The sequence below is a fragment of the Parasteatoda tepidariorum genome, chromosome 6, assembly GCF_043381705.1.
Source record: "Parasteatoda tepidariorum isolate YZ-2023 chromosome 6, CAS_Ptep_4.0, whole genome shotgun sequence".
Taxonomy (NCBI): domain Eukaryota; kingdom Metazoa; phylum Arthropoda; class Arachnida; order Araneae; family Theridiidae; genus Parasteatoda; species Parasteatoda tepidariorum.
Genome location: NC_092209.1, coordinates 12,005,693 through 12,018,188, shown reverse-complemented (window position 1 = coordinate 12,018,188; position 12,496 = coordinate 12,005,693). Strand labels below are relative to the sequence as shown.

Below are 12,496 nucleotides of genomic sequence, written 5' to 3'. Positions count from 1 at the left end.
ACTTGTAGCATTGGATGGCGTAACGCCCTCCATTAAATTTCTCGATTAGGACTAGAAAGGACAGCAGATTCTTTGTGAAAATAAAGTCCCGATGTTCTGGGAAGTCATGGAGTATCACTAGAAAAAGGGAGAGGAGCTTGTATCCGTTGTCAAGCCTCTTTCTTAGTTGCTCTATCTTGATGGGTCGTCGACCATCATTGTCTTCTATATCTTTCCGAAGATCTTCCGTTCGGATGTCTACTGTAAGGCCTCGCATGAGAAATTTAAGTTTTCTCTGGAGGTAAATGTTCTTGGTCGATGTAGAAGGCTTCGTCAATTCTAGTTTGGATGAAGTGATCTCAGGGGTTGACTCAAGACGGGTAGAAATGGTCTCCTGGTTTCCGCTGGCATTTTGGCTTCTCTTTTTTCTCTTCCTCGGTCATTCGGGGGAGGAAACTTTAGGAATAGGCTCCTCTTCTACACTTATCTCAGTAGGTGGCTCAATTTGGGTAATTTCTATTTGAGGCTAGCAGAAGGAAACAGTTTCTGCAGGTTCTGTCGTCTTCTCAGGCAGATTTAACTTTTCCGCTGTTATGGGCGTGGTCGATTTACAATTCTATAACGGCTGGATGCTGGATATTGGGGTTATCTCGGCGAAGCGCCACTAACCGATTCATCTATTCTGTTTTGTTGTATTCTGGAAGGTCCTACATATCTTTGAAGTTGTAGTATGTTGTAACAACAAGTCAAGTCCTTAACCCTTTCGTGCCGACTGTCACAAATACGTGACAGCATAAAACCGTACCAATCTGTGAAAAAATATAAAACTGGTAATCAAAGTATTTTTTTAGCAGTTTATTTGTGGGCGGAGTTAAAATTGTTTGATTTATTTAATTCACCATTACTTTGTTCAAAATAAAACTATTTAGTTATACTTTGAATTAACATTGATTATATATATGATTAAACTAACAATAATTAAAGTAAAAGCAAAGTAAGTCTGTCAAATTAGAAACGACTACATTTAAATTACCGTTTTTTATTTAATTACAAGTCGATTCTGATTTTGTACGAATGCTTTTCTGAATCACCCGTCCCCAAGGGGTTAAAGAAGCAAATCTTTAGTTGAAGGGAAAATCATCTTTGGAATGGGGAGATCCCCTTGAGTAGAGTTGTATGATATTCTATAACGGCGAAGAAGCAATTCAATATAAAAATTGCATCCGTTAAAAACAATTGGTAGTTATAGATTTTTATTATTCCCAAAAAAAAGCTAAAAAATAAAATTTATTTGTTACTAGTTTTTACTCTTTTCCGTCTTGATATATAAGGGCTTTCAGCCCTGGTTCTACAACAATGTTCCGTAAATTTTGTAAATAGCTGAAAATACTTGTAAATAATTTTGCGCATTTATTATGTATTTCTCCTTTTCCCTGGGGCTATGTAGCTACTGTGCACATGAGAAGCTCGGGGGTAATACCTCGAAGGGAGGCGAGGCAGTCTGCCCCAAAACCTCTTCTCTCTCTCAAACTTGTTTGTTCAATCTCACTACTTCATTTTAATTTTATCTCAGTAAAAGAACTGAACCCCAACTTTCACCTTTCAATTGCGCTTCGGCGATTTATTATTTATTTCCACTCAAATGATTTAGTTGGAGCCCCTAGCGGGGCTGATGCTAAGATAACCAACACATATGAGAATGAGTTCTACAACAACGAACGAACGAACATTGATTATATATGTGATTATGCTAACAATAATTCAAGTAAAAGCAAAGTAAGTCTGTCAAATTAGCAACGACAACATTTAAGTTACCGTCTTTTATATAATTACAACTTGATTCTGAATTTGAATGAATGCTTTTCTGAATCACCCGTTCCCAAAGGGTTAATTTAAATTTTACTTTTTGCGTGTTTCACAATATATCGACGAATTTTCAAGTTTATCGAAACATTTTATACGCAGTTATAAAGTTCATTAATCCCAAGATTATTCTATGCAAAAATTATCTTTAAATAATTATTTATATATTATAGATAGTTTTGCGAATACGGTTCAAAAAATTTTGAATTTTAAGGTCTATGAATTATTAAATCATTTTAACACGTTGAATGCCACGCTAATTTTACATGACTTACTCGTCAGGCAACACGGTAAATTACTACAAATTAAATTTGCAAATTTCGACAGATTTTGCTAGTTTATAAAAGTTTTAGCATGACATATCTGCGGAAAAAACTGCGGAAACTAATACTTGGTGCACCGGAGTACCTGGTCAAAAAGGCCACCTCCGTAATTTATATGATTACAAACTGAATCAAAGGCCTTTGATATTGATATTATTTGGGTTAGTGAACTTAATGTTAGTAGTTAAATAATATTGTGGAAAAGAAGATAGAACAGGGATAACACAGACATGTAATAACATAAACAATAAAACTAAGAAAATTATTTATTATAAATTATTATTTATTTTATACCCAAGAAGATGGAAAAGGGTAATGATGATAGAGGAGATGAGGAGCCAGTCAGGGGGATAGAAAAATCAGCAATACGACTCAAACGATGTCTTGAAGATTTTTATAGTAATGGAGAATGGCCTTAGGTCGTCTCCTGCACTTAGGGTCATCTGGGTCGTAGTTAGAGGAAGACAATATAAGGGGGTTGGAGCGTCCAGTGCTCTTAAGAAAATACTTCAGAGAACTACTTTTATATAAGTCGAGAAGGCTAGGCGTACAGGTGTCATTACGGATATTTTTGTTCCTGAAATACCAGGGTTTTGTTATAAGCAATCTGTAAGAGTTTAAGATTTGTCTTTGCAGCCCCCCCCTTCCGTATTCGGGTGCTGCATGCAAGACATATCAGAAACTGCGGAAACTGCGGAAACTAATACTTGGTGCACCGGAGTACCTGGCCAAAAAGGTCACCTCCGTAAATTATATGATTACAAACTGAATCAAAGGCCATTGATATTGATATTATTTGGGTTAGTGAACTTAATGTTAGTAGTTAAATAATATTGTGGAAAAGAAGATAGAACAGGGATAACACAGACAGGTAATAACATATATATTAAAAAAAATAATAATAATAGATAAATAAATAAATAAAAATTAATTATTTATTATAAATCATTATTTATATTTTATATATAATTATTGAAAAATAAGCAGTTAGTGATTAACATTGTTAGTAGTTATATTAGTAAATTGAATCAGAATGAGCCGCAGTAATTCCGCGAAGTATTGGGCCAACCCAAGAAGGTGGAAAAGGGTAATGATGATAGAGGAGCCAATCAGGGGGATAGAAATATCATCAAACGATGTCTTGGAGATTATTATAGTAATGGAGAATGGTCTTAGGCCGTCTCCTGCACTTAGGGTCATCTGGGTCGTAGTTAGAGGAAGACCAAATAAGGGGGTTGAAGTGTCCAGTGCTCTTAAGAAAATACTTGAGAGAACTATTTTTGTATAAGTCAAGAAGGCTAGGCGTACAGGTGTCATTACGGATATTTTTATTCCTGAAATACCAGGGTGAATTTGTGATATTGCGGAGGGTTTTGTTATAAGCACTCTGTAAGAGTTTAAGATTTGTCTTTGCAGCCCCCCCGAAGGCGGGTGCTGCATATGTTAATAAGGGGGTGAGAAGCATTTTAAAAATTAGAATCCTGTTATTAGTGCTGAGGGGAGAGTTCTTTTTTAGAATAGGATAAAGTGCACATTTTGCAGCTATGAATTTACTCCTAATGTTCCTAAAATGATATTTGAATGTCAGGGTTTTATCCATAATGACACCTAAGTACGTAGCCTTCGTTTCCCATTTGAAAGAGAAGTTGTTATCAATGATAACATCCTTCTTGTAGGTCCTTTTTCTGGTGAATAGCACCGCCTGAGTTTTGTCGATATTGAGGGCAAGTTTCCAGTTTTGGAAGTAGTCAATGATGGTGAGGAGATGGTAAATAATATTCCTGTTGATATCGCTGATATACTTGCTTTGTGTGGCAATGGCTGTATCGTCAGCGTACAGTGCAGTCAGAATGCCAGGATCTCTAGGGATATCATTAATAAAAATTAAAAACAGGAGGGGTCCTAGTTTGCTCCCCTGGGGAACACCACTATTAATGGGTCTTAAGGTTGAGAAAAAAGTGTTGCAGTTGACCATGAACTTTCTGTGTGTTAGGTAGGATCGTATAATTAGAACAAGTGGTCTAGGGAAATTATATTTAATTAATTTATAGATAAGTGCATCGATCCATACCTTGTCGAAGGCTTTAGCCAAATCGAGAAAGACGGCACCTGTATGTTTGTTGTGTAGCCATCCTTCATGTATGTATTCAATGAGCCTGATGAGTTGGTGTTGTGTGGAATGTTTAGGGCGAAAGCCAAATTGCTCATCGATAATAATGTGGTTATCATCGCAGAAGTCTCTCATTCTGCACAAGATGATGTCCTCAGCAATTTTGCTCAGAGAGGAGAGTAAACTGATTGGTCGATAGCTGTCTGGTTTTGTTGGGTCTTTTCCTGGCTTTAGGATAGGTTTAATGACTGCTATCTTCCAATCAGTGGGGAAGTATGATAAGCGTAGAGCTGAGTCAATAATGCATGTTAAATAGTGAATGTAGTTAAGGGGGAGTGCTTTGATTAGTCTATTATTAATGTTATCTTTACCGGGTCCCTTATTATTCTTAAGTTTCTTAATAGAGTAAATTACATCACAAAGAGGGACCGGGGTGTGGGTGTCAGGGTCAGAGCTGCAAGAAAGAAAATTATTAATACCTCCTCTAACCTCAAGGTTAGTAGTATCATTTCCGACAAGGTCGTTGGTAAACTGCAATTCAAGACTGTCTGCAATGATGTTGGCTTTTAAATTGTCATCGAAGATGACAGAATCATTATGTTTCAGGGGTGGGATGCTTGAAGGTTTAGCCTTAAATTTGTTGACTGCTTTCCAAATTGAGTTATCTTGGACAGATAGGTCTTTGATATACCTGGTGTAGGATGATTGCTTGTGTGCTCGAAAATCTCTCCTAATTTTAGCGTTGATCTGATTCATTCGAGCTTTGTCATTTGGGTCACGGGACTGCTGCCACAGCCTCCTGATATTGTTTCTATCTCTGATCAGATTTCTGATATGAGGGGGTGCATCGTAGTAATTATTAGCCTCTACAAAAAAGGAAGCCTCTTCTTTAGCCTTGTTAATAGAGTTAGTGAAGCTGTTAACAAATTGATCTAGTTGGGTTGGAGTGTCGACTGGATAGTTAACTAGGGGGGAATTAACTAAAATGCAATTAAATTTTTTATTTTATTTATTTTATTATTAAGATTATTGGGGACATTAATATTGATGCTAAACTAGGACATATCAGAAAAAAAGTGGTGAATTATATATACCTACGAATTGTTTAAAAATAGTGGTGGATAAAAATCTACTAAATTGAATTTAATAAACCAAGAATCATAATAATTAAGTAAATTTTGAATAAATTTTCTGCAATTCCATAAAAGAGTGTAAATTTTATAGTTCTATATCATGTTATACGATGTCAGCCAGCTGTTTTTCGCGATCTATGTGAAAGGTCAGTGTCAGCCACCGGTGGTTGACGCAGACTAAATGTAATCTCAGAGTCTGCCGTAGGTGGTTGACGCGGCCTAAATGGAAAGTCCAGGGTCAGCCACCGATGGCTGACACGGCGCTCAACGCGTAAGGAAATGTAATTTTAAATACAAAAAAAATACTGTCTCCTATAACCTTTTGGGGACGGGTGATTCAGAAAAGCATTCGTACAAAATCAGAATCAAGTTGTAATTAAAAAAAAAAGCGGTTACTTAAATGTAGTCGTTGCTAATTTGACAGACTTACTTTACTCTTACTTTAATTATTGTTAGTTTAATCATATAAATAATCAATGTTAATTCAAAGAATAACTAAATAGTTTTATCTTGAACAAAATAATGGTGAATTAAATAAATCAAGCAATTATATCTCCGCCCACAAATAAACTGCTAAAGAATTACTTTGATTACCAGTTTTATCCTGAATGATACGGTTTTATGCTGGCACGTATTTGTGACAGTCGGCGCGAAAGGTTTAACGTGACAAATGTTGTGATAGAAATGAAGTCGATCGAATTTTAGAAACTACCGTTTCAGAAAATAAAATAAATTTAATATAACTTTTAATTTTGTTAATTCTAATAATGAACCTGCACATCACTAACCATATCTAATAAAGGTATCTGACAGCAATACAATTGCCTGGTAGATACCGAAAATAAAAAAAGGAGATAATTTCTGAAGGTTTCTCAATGCATTAAAAATGTTAAAAGTTGTGATAGTAATTGATAATAAAAAGGTCTTCCTTTGAGTTCTATTGATTGGTTGGTACGTATTCTTCTATTAGGTCTGAAAATTTCTTCCGTTCACGCATCGCTCTTGAATAGGCTTTTCAACAATTAAAAATTTGTTCAATTATAAACACAAATATAGATAGTTAGGTCTGTCTGAAAGTTCTGTTCGAGAAAAGACACTTATCATTTTCAGGTATACAAAAGGTGGATTTATTCACGCTATAATGAATTACAATATTTTTTATATTTTCTAATGCATTAGGATTTTGTCCGGAAATTTGGTTATTTTTCTGTCGCTGAATTCAAATTCGCAATCGATTTCATTCTGCAAGGAACAGTTTTTATTCAAGTTAATTATATATTTCTATCCAGAATTTTTTTAAATTTAATTTGTGTGCCTACCAAGAGTTCCCACTTTTCTGCTTCGTAGATAGTGGTAGGAGGAAAGAGATAATAAAATTACGTTTACGGTGTGACAAATTATGTTGGTTTGTGATAGAAAAAAATAATCGATATTACTTTTTTCCATAGCAAACAAACATTATTAATTCATTGCTGCCATTTATCACGCTGAAGTCGTGTTCTTTACAAAAGATGCAGCGACGTCACAGAGGCAACTTAAATATAAAAAGTGGTAGAAATTTTATTTATTTATTGTTTGTTTAATATCACTATGAGTTAAATTTCAAATTGTTCTTGCTGAAAATAATAATATAAGGAATATCATTTTCGGAATCCACTTTCAATAGTAAACTAGAAATAAATACTTCTCCGCTTTCCGAAAATTCTAAAAAATTGATAGCGAATTGAAGAGTAAACCATGTAGAATTAACGCTCACTCTTTAAAAGTTTTACTACGAGACAACAGTAATTAATGTTGCATTTCTAACGATAATTAATAATATTTTTTAATATGTCAAATTACTTGTCTAGAAATTTGAGCTGGGCACCTAGGCCGCTCAGCGGCTCCTATCCCATCCATTATGTTTCTTACATTTGTGGTTAGCTTTAAGGCTAGCAGTCTATGTGGTGGTTGTTCACCATCATGCACCTTGTTTGAGTAAATAATAATATCTAATGGAAATGATAAGAAGCAGGCTTTGTTTTAAATGTAGATGTGTGGCTTTGAATGTGATGGTCAACGTGGGGAAACGCCTGATCAAGTTATAAGTATTGTTGTTGAATCTGATGCCATGGATAGATCTGTGATTAGTTATTTATTTTGATGATTGTGATATGAGTCGTCAGATGTAAAGTGAGCAGCTATTGGTCGTTATTTTATATCTCTTTTGTAATTTTCAAAATTGAATATCTGGTTGAAGTTCACTGCACAGTAGTTTAAGGCCTTTGCCTAAGAAATCTGAATTTAATTTGTAAATATATTGTGGTAATTTAAAAATATTATTGTTGATATGAGCGTTACAATTTTAGCTCTTTTGTCCTCTGTTTTGAAATCTAAGAGTTGGTATTGATCAGGATATAGTTTGGTCTTCCACTTAGAGCTGCGATGACTTTAATTTTTTTTCTGTAGTGAATCAACTGCAAGCTTGCATTTAATTGATTCCGTAATAACTGTGATGTTATTGGCATACAGAGCAGTGCTGTTAGGGTTTTCATTATTGATGGGGAAATCAGCAGTAAATAGAGAGTCTAAGTATAATAAGGGTCTAAGTATATAACCTTGACGCACGCTTTTTTAATGATTCTGTATGAAGAGAAAGTATTATTGATTTTGAATACAAATTATCGATTAGTGAGATTCGAGTTTTAGATTACAAGGACATTATTAGAAAAGCCTATAAGATATAATTGATTGTAAATTCCCTTATACCACACTCCATCGAACGCCTTAGCGTCGTGGAGCAATTTGGCAGTTTGGTAGGTGTATTTGGCTTGCTGATAAATTGCAGTATGTTGATAGCTTGTTTTACAGCAGAGAGGCTCTTACAAAAGCCGTATTGCTGTTTGGGAATGTTTTGTAGATAATCATCAGGTCGGTGTTGAATGATTATTTTTCAGACAATTTTTTTAAGTCACTGGAAGAAGGCTAATGAGTCGTAAGTCAGATCAGAGAATGAAATATCTTTGCGAACCTTCGAAAAAGTTATAATATCTGATTTACCCCCCCCCCCTCGAAGTTATCTATTCTTAGCGCATGAATAGAAGATGTTTATAAGAAGGCAGATTCATTTATTATTTTTCAAAAATTGTAATTATTAGATCTTAAAGGAGATGTCAATAACAGAAAATGTAACTATTAAGGAGAACTATTTCGTTATTTCCATTTTGATATATAAAATATCTTTTATTAAAATATTTTTTTCGAAAATGTCATATTGTCACATTGATTAAAATTAGCATTTACGCGATGTATTTGGTGTCATTTTTAGTGGTGAGTACAATGAATTAATTATTATAGTGAACAAGCAATTTGTTCCGTGATTCTTTTATCAATAGCAACATTTTGCGAACTGATCAAGTTTAAAAAAACGAACTTGAGAACTTCCTTTAATACAATTCTAAATTTTAATCGTTACCACTTTTTGCAATTTTTTTCACCCGTGGCAAACCTGGATATGCATACTATTTCAATAAAATTCAAATTTTGTAATAAATAATGATTTATAACAGGCTCATACTTAGCATTTATTGCATAAAGTGTTTAGTTTTAACTTTATCTCGTTTGTATTTTGTTTTTGTAGCAAAAATATAAGAATTTTGAATAACACATGAACTAATGATCGGAATTAAACTTCAGAACCCCATCTTATTGATTCAATGGTCAAAGTTTAAATTTGCATTAATTAATAACACTAATTGATTAGTGCAGCAGACAATATTTTAAGAAAAATAATAAGTCATATAACTGCTCATTTTCTATTAAGTTTCTTTTCTGTCAAATTCGAATTCATACCAATTCGCTTGAGAGCGATCAAAAGTTTAGTTCTCTTAATTTTAATTTTATTTTTTTCGTGTTTTTCAATATATTGACGAATTTTCAAGCTCATCGAAGCATTTTATACATAGTTATAAAATCCATTTACCCAAAGATTATTCTATGCAAAAAGCAGCTTTTAATAATTATTTATAATTTATCTTTATTTTTGTGAAAACGCTTCAAAATATTTTGAATTAGAAGGCACATGAATTATTAAATCATTTTAAGAAATGTAATTTTAAATTAATAAGAAAATACTGCTAAATTTTACGTGACAAATGGTGTGATCGAAATGAGGCAGTTCAAATTTGAGAAACTACCGTCTCAGAAAATAAAATATATTTAACATATATTTCAAAAATTCTGGCAGCTTTGATAAAGTTGTATTTCTAGAGGAATATAATAAAGGTATCTGATGGCAATACATTTTGCTGATGGATACTAAAAAAAAAAAAAAATAAGAAAGTATTCCTGCATAATGTGTATTTCTTAAAAATTTTGTTTAAAGTTGTGGTTGTAATTGATAATAAAATGAATATCTTTTGAACTCAGAAGATTGGTTGATAAGTATTTTTCTTTTAGATCTGAAAATTTCTTCTGTTTTCGTATCACTCTTTTACAGGCTTCTCAATAATCAAACGATTTTACTCTACAAGATACAGTTTTTATGCAATTTAATTACATATTTCGATCCAGAATTTTTTTAAATTTATTTTGTGTGCCTACTAAGAGTTCCCACTTCTCTGCTACCTTGAAAGTGGTAGGAAGAAGGAGATAATACAATTACGTTCACGTTGCGATAAATTATGTTAGTTTGTCATGGAAAAAGTAATCGATATTACTTTTTTCCGTAACAAACAAATATTATTAATTCATAGGTACCATTTATAGAGTTGAAGTAGTCTTCCTTACAAAAGATATGCAGCGACGTCACAGGCAACTAAAATGTAAAAAGTGGTTGAAATTTTATTTATTTATTATTTGTTTAATAACATTAGTAATGTTATTGAACAAATAATAAATAAATGAATGTAACTCATAATGATTATGAGTTACATTTCAAATTGTTCTTGTTGAAAATTTAAGGAAAATCATTCTCGAAATCCATTTATAATATTATTTGTTTAATAACATTAATAATGTTATTAAACAAATAATAAATAAATAAATGTAACTCATAATGATTATGAGTTACATTTCAAACTGTTCTTGTTGAAAATTTAAGGAAAATCATTCTCGGTATCCATTTATAATATTATTTGTTTAATAATATTAATAATGTTATTAAACAAATAATAAATAAATAAATGTAACTCATCATGATTATGAGTTACATTTCAAATTGTTCTTGTTGAAAATTTAAGGAAAATCATTCTCGGAATCCACTTTCAGTAGTAAACTAGAAATAAAAACTATCCCGCTATCTGCAAAATTCTAATGCATAAATTGGTAGCGAATTGAAGAGTAAACCATGTTGAATTAGGATAATAACTCGCACTCTTTAAAAGTGTATTTTATATTTGTGGCAGAACTTAAAGATTAGCAGTCTATGTGGTGGCTGTTATAGGGATTCAAGCACCTTGTTTGAGTAAATAATAATAATGGAAATTATACGAAGCAGGCTTGCTTTAAATGTAGATGTGTGGCTTTGAATGTGATGGTCAACGTAGGGAAATGCTTGACGAATTTGTCTTTATTGTTGTTGAATCTGATGCTATATGTGGATCTGTGATAAGTTATTTATTTTGATAAATATGATATGAGGGGTCGGATGTAAAGTGAGTAGTTATCGGTCTTAATTTTATATCTTTTTGATAATTTTCAAGATTGAATATCTGGTTGAAGTTCACTGCCCTGCATTTAATGACCTTGTCATAGAAATCTGCATTTAATTTGTAAATATATTGTGATAAGGTCGGTATTTTGAGGTCTTTATGGATAGTTGTATTTCTGATGAACCATCTGGCGCTGTTGATTTTTCTGAGTATCTTGTTCAGGCATTGGTTGAGTTTTTTCGCGAGGTGTTCCGGTATGGTTGTCCAGGTAGGTGAGGAATATGTGAGAATAGGTCTGATAATTGACGTATGCAGTAGTTTTCTTAGTTTTAATGAAACATTTTGGTTATATATGAGTAGTTGTATTATTGTTGTTGCTGCATTTGCTTTCTCTTTTATATACAATATTCAAACGTTGATTAAAAGATAAATAAACAAATATATTGAAATCGAAATACTTAACTCAAAATCCTAAATGTTAAGAGAGAATAGCGCTTTATGCGGAATAAGAATTAGGTACAATTTGTCCGTAACATGCAGAGGTGAAGGTGAAAGAGGTAACGGCTCCATGCATAAAAAAAGGGGGCACCAATCATTTGAGATCTAAGGACAATAAAACTTAAAATATTTTTATCAGGAAATTTAATTCTTTAGCAGATAAATATTTATCTTAAGCAAACTATTTTATTTAGAATAAACTATGATTTTCAAACAAATTTAATAATTTTTTGCTTTAAATTTTTAAAATTTAAATATATTTTCTTAAATTTCAAGGAAAACTTAAGAATACTTTGTAAGAAAAGACAATTTTTTTTACTGTAGTAGAATTTGACCCCTCCACGCATTATAAACAACTCTTTTGTGAGTATATATTCGAAGAGTTGAAATCTGGCATATACGACTCTGGCACTGCCTCCTTTAATTGAAAGCTTTGACACTGCTTCTTAAAAATAGTCCTGTCAGACCAACATGCAAGTAAACCTGTTTCGATCTTCTACGACGCCAAGAGCCACCCAGTACAAGTGATTTACCTGCTCTCACAATCTACGGAATCGAAAGTCTTGTGGTAGGTCACTGAGCATTACTTTGGGTACAGGGATAAGGAGAAAATTTCCTTCCCCTTCAGATCTACATCTAAATTGAGGAAGTCTCCTCAAGGATTGTCATGGCATGTTATTATTTCTCAGACTGTTGAATATAATCCAAGGCGACGTAAATAAATACCCATCTACCTAAACTAGAAAACGAAGCACTGTTTATGTGATTAAAACGATGCCCTGACGTTGTATGCAATAGTTTATTTGATTACTGATTTTTGTTTAAACAAAAATTTAGATGCCGGATACAAGCCTGATTGTTTGATAAACGGTGACTATGCTCCTCTTCAAAACAACCGTGGGAGAGTGTTCTTCTGCGTTGATAGAAAAGGCAAAGTGATATCGATGCCCTCAAGTAGAA

At 32.9% G+C, this 12,496-nt stretch overlaps 1 long non-coding RNA gene and 1 other non-coding gene across 2 annotated transcripts in view; both read left to right on the top strand.

Moving 5' to 3' along the window:
- The window catches only part of LOC107437093 (uncharacterized), an 83,316-nt gene that overhangs the window by 55,818 nt on the left and 15,002 nt on the right, over positions 1-12,496 (top strand). The window lies entirely within an intron of this gene.
- The window catches only part of LOC139425747 (uncharacterized), a 50,101-nt gene extending 37,605 nt beyond the window's left edge, over positions 1-12,496 (top strand). Inside the window, exon 3 of the long non-coding RNA XR_011636897.1 lies at positions 12,374-12,496. This is a non-coding gene — a long non-coding RNA (uncharacterized lncRNA). The remainder of the gene's footprint in view (positions 1-12,373) is intronic.